The sequence below is a fragment of the Suricata suricatta genome, chromosome 16, assembly GCF_006229205.1.
Source record: "Suricata suricatta isolate VVHF042 chromosome 16, meerkat_22Aug2017_6uvM2_HiC, whole genome shotgun sequence".
NCBI lineage: Eukaryota > Metazoa > Chordata > Mammalia > Carnivora > Herpestidae > Suricata > Suricata suricatta.
In genome coordinates, this window is record NC_043715.1 from 53383902 (window position 1) to 53389003 (window position 5102).

Here is a 5102-nt window from a genome sequence, read left to right on the forward strand (position 1 = left end):
CCAAGTTTCTGGGCACTGTCTCTCCTGGTTCCGCTCCTCTTTGGGCCGGCGCTCCCTCCCCCAGAGTCTCAGGTCCCAGTTTGCACTCACTCAGGCATCTATGAGGCTATCAATAAGCAGTCTGTGCGGGCACCTCCATTCTTAGAGATCAGAATATTGTGGCTTTTAATTCTTCTCAGTTTGATAGTTGCTGGTGGGCAGAGATTACAGAGCTTCCTACTTCTCTGCCATCTTGCAGCTCCCCCTTAAATTACTTTTAAATAATTTGTTTTTGTAACATAGAAAATCAGACCACCTCCATTACTGTAGCAGACGGGCACCCCACTTTTGTACTGGCCACTTTCCAAAAAGGGGAGTAGAGCTGAATTACCATTTTCAACACGGTGTGTGGTGGTCCTGATACTTCCCTCACCAGAACCCTGTTTCCACAGTGTCTCCCCATCTAATTGTTCTTTCAGTAGCACTAGAGGAAGCAAGCAGAGCCCACCTGATCCTCTTACTCACTAATGTCACATCTCAATACAAAGACTATGGGTTCCTCACATTTAGCAAATGAGGGAGAAGAAACAGAACCAGGACAGCGGATTCCTGTGGGGATGGAGGGGCTGCTGGAGGGAAAGTCTGAGGACCCCTCAGAGAAGCCTGAGTGAGCAGATGCAGGTGCCAGGTCCTAGGAGTGGTTGGCCTTCCTGGTTGGCGACTGGGCAGGCGCAAGCTCGGGTATGGGCATGACTACAGCCTCATTGCCCCTGTGCGCATGTCTGGTCCATGGTCACGTGGCCATTGAGCTCCTGGAGGTGAGGAACTGGCTTAGAGCTGCGGATTCTCCTCTTGGAAGGGTAGGTCTCAGGAGATGTGGGCTGGCGGTGGTCAGAGAAAACTTGCATGCCCCAGGGATGGAGGGAACTGTGTGCTGCGGGTCACTTGCTCTGAGCTCATGACTGCTCTGGAGTCTGCAAGTGACAGCTGGGTGTCAGGGTTGCGTGAGAGGGACTGTTTCAGACAAGAATCTGGTGGTGCTTTTATCTGTTGTGTCTTGGGTGACGAGTCCCAGAACCTGTTGATGCCTGCCCTCAAGGGCATCAAGGTTTGAAGGAATGATGTATTCGATTGAAGAGAGCAATTTGAATGGACAGTCAGTCCAGTATGTTGCTATACATGGAAACATTGAACCAACGAACTACTAAGTGGGTATGTATGCATATCAGTTTTATCCAGTTCCAGACACTATCTGATATACTCTCTAAGTACATACAAGGAGGGTCAGCCTACATCCAAAAAAATATTTTTATACCTTAATGGAATATGGTATCAGTTTTTGGGGCACCACGCTGATTTTGTAGGTTAAACTTGGGACTTGGGCTCAGGGGATGATCCCATGCTTAGGGAACCCGCTTGCATTGTTGGAAGGAACACAAACAAATGCAGCCAGTCTGGAAAACAGTGGGAAGGTTCCACTGAAAGTGAAAAATAGAACTTATGACCCAGCAGGGCACCCATTAGGCCCTGTGTGACTTTTACCCTCTGTCCCCTCTCACCTCTCACACTTTGTGTATTCTTGTTAGGAACTGTATTGTGTGCACCTGAATTCATATGTTGAGGCTGTAATCCCTTGTCCTTGGAGGTGAGGCCTTCAAAGAGATAATGATACCAAAATGAGGCTATTACAGAGGACACACGGAACCCAGGGGAGCAGATGTGAATGGGTAGAAGGAGGCCATGTAAGCACATGGAGAAGGTGGTTGATGGAAGCCAATGAGATGAAGGCACCTCTGCTGACACATCTATCCTCGGTTCATGGCCTGAGAAACTGGGAGGAAATAAGTTTCTGTGGTTTCCACCTCACAGCCTTGGATATTTTGTCATGGCTCCTTTAGTGGACTAAACCCCCAGCCAGTCACCATGGTGAGTGGATCACCCCTGTTATCTATCTTTGTGCTCTCCCCCCACCTCTTCTTATCCTGCTCTGTTACACACTCAGGAACTGCCTCTTGCCCTGCATTTCCATAGCCAGAGCTCATAGAACTACTGAAATGCTGCTCATGGAAAACGACCATGTGGGCCACATGCTTGCATCCGCAGGCGTGGACACGTGAAAAGTTTTGCTTCAAAGGAACATGTTTTTGAGGAACATACACCTGGTAACTGTGTGAGGGATTTTGTCAGAGTGAGGAGGCCAGTGGTGTGAGGGTGTGCATTGTGAGTGTGCATGAATGTGAGCGTGAGTCTCTATGTGGTATCTGTGAACATGATTGTCTGTGGGTGTGAACCTGAATATGACAGGATGGGAAAAACTGTCTGCAAGTGTATAAATCCGTGTGTTTGAGTCTGCGTGTGTGCAGAGTGCATGTGGGGGGAGCATGTCTGACTGTGCAAATGCCAGTGAGCCCGTGTGCTTGCAGAATGGGTTGTCAACCAGAAGGCTACGTTCCTGTAATGGAAAATTGGGGAATAGGGGTGTAAGAGTAAAAATTAAAATCACCCAAAGGGAGGTCAGGCCTTTGTCCTGATCTACCAGGAGGTGTTCTCCACCAACGAAATGTCATGGTCATAGGAATGTCTTTGGTTTTCCATGAGTGGGGAGACCAGACACACTCCCGCTATGACTTATGATGGGGCTTGGACCATGCAGTGTGAGGTCTGCTTCTGGAGAAGTTGGACGCTAATGGTATCAGTCAGTCTGCACAGGCATAGGACAAACCTGTACCCAGCAAGCATGTGCTCAAATCCCAGTAAAAAGTGCGCTCACGTAGGCTTGGGTGAACATCCATGGTGGCAGTACACTCTGAGTGTCCTCAAATAGCAGTGGCTGGAGAGTAAGACAACCATCACTTCGTGGAGAGACGTGGAGCTTTCATTGTGGTACTTTTCCCGGACTCTGCCCCCTACATCTCTTGGCTGTCTGATGTCAATCTGTATTGTTTCCCTGTAATAAACTATAACAAGGAGTACAATAGCTGTCAGTTCTGTGAGTTTTCTAGAGATCTCAAAACCAAGCATGGCTTTAGAAACCCCTGACGTGTAGATGGTATCAGAAGTAGTTGTGCCGGTGGGTGGACTATGGATCCTCTACCTTCCCACATGGATGAAGAACCCCCCAGGTAGAATGAATAGTGGACCTCGTTGAGACTGTCCATAGCTCCAGTGAAAAATCAAGGGGTTCCTGGGAGTTCGGTTGAGCATCCGACTTCAGCTCAGGTTATGGTTCGTGGGTTCGAGCTTCATATCGGGCTCCAGGCTGACAGCTCAGAGCCTGGAGCCTGCTTCAGATTTTGTGTGTGTATGTCTCTCTCCCTCTACCCATCCCCCACTCTCCCACTGTCTCACTCTGTCTCTCAAAATTAAAGAAATGTAAAAAAAAATTAATTCACATCACTTTGGCTCATAAATGTTTTGTGTCTTTATTGGTTGTGTGAGCAGCAAGGGTTCCCTATTGAAAAGTAGAAAAGGTAGGTGTAGAGACCTCTGACAACTGTGCAATGCTATTGAGTTGACAGAGTAGCATCTGATAGTTTGAAGAATGGTAGAAACTGCTTGAGAAATCATGGAATCCTGGTACTTGAATTTCTGAGGGTCACTTGCATAAATATGTGTTTTTCTTATAGGGATAGTGTTTTAGACATTTTTCATTCCCAGGATCAATATTAGTATCCTGTATTTTCCTACAATATTTGCTTATTGTGATTTTCAGTTTACTTTCCATTTACTTAAAAAACTGTGTCCCATGATCTGTAATGTAACATATTAGTATGATCTCCCTTAAATCTCACTGGGTGGGAGGATGGGCCAAACGGATATTGGGCATCCGATGAGCACTGGGTGTTATGTGTAAATGATGAATCACTAAATTCTATTCCTGAAATCATGTTCACACTATATGTTGACTAATTTGGATTTAAATAAAAATTTATTTTTATTTTATTTTTTAAATAGTTTATTGTCAAATTGGTTTCCATATAACACCCAGTGCTTCTCCCCACAAGTGCCCCCCACCATGACCAAAACCCCTCTCTCCCTCCCCCTCCCCCTTCAGTCCATGGTTCGTTTTCAGTATTCAGTAATCTCCCTTGATCTGTGTCCCTCACTCTCCCCCTCTCTCTTTCCCCCTTCCTCTCCCCATGGTCCCCTGCCAAAGGCTCAAAGCCAGACTCCTCACTCACAGAGATGTGTACCGTCTCCCATGAGCCATGAGTCCAGGGAGGGCTGGGCTTCCTTTCATGTGATGGAAAGCTAAGAAAGAAAGATCTTTCCTTTCACTACTGGATGGACTGAGCACTGTGGTTGTGCCCACATCCACATCCAGTGAACTTTCATTGGGAGACCTGACTCTGAATTTCTTGGGATATGTTCGCCACCCCTACTGGCACAGAGGTGATAGTATGTGACACAGGGTGATTGAACCTGAGGTCCCCAGTTGGCCCACAGATAGCACATTATGTATTTGATGAAACATTACATTGGATGGTCATGTCACCTCTGGCTCATCTTTGCTGTGACCATTTATCAGATTTTCCACATTTTTGACTGTCATAATAAAGACAAACCATGAGGTATATGTTACCTGATATTAATATAGCCATGCTGTTTAATTGTTTTAAATTCCATACATTCTATTTTTCAGTTCTCCACTTCAATTCTTAGTTTCACCTTCATTCTTATTTTTGGCTTTATTCTTACTTCCTACATCAAAGCCTGTACGTCTTGACAAGGCTTTTAAAAGCAAATATACATCGCTGTTCATGGATCGGAAGAATAAACATTGTGAAAATGTCATTACTACACAAAGCAACCTACACATTCAATGCCATCCCCATCAAAATTGCACCAGCCTTCTTCACAAAACTAGAACAAACTATCCCCAAATTCGTATGGAACCACAAAAGACCCCGATTAGCCAAAGTTATATTGAAGAAGAAAACCAAAAGGGGAGGCATCACAATCCCAGACTTTAGCCTCTACTCCAAAGCTGTCATCATCAAGACAGTATGGTATTGGCACAAAAACAGACACATAGACCAATGGAATAGAATAGAGAACCCAGAGCTGGGCCCACAATTGTACGGTCAATTAATTTTTGACAAAGCAGGAAAGAGTATCCGATG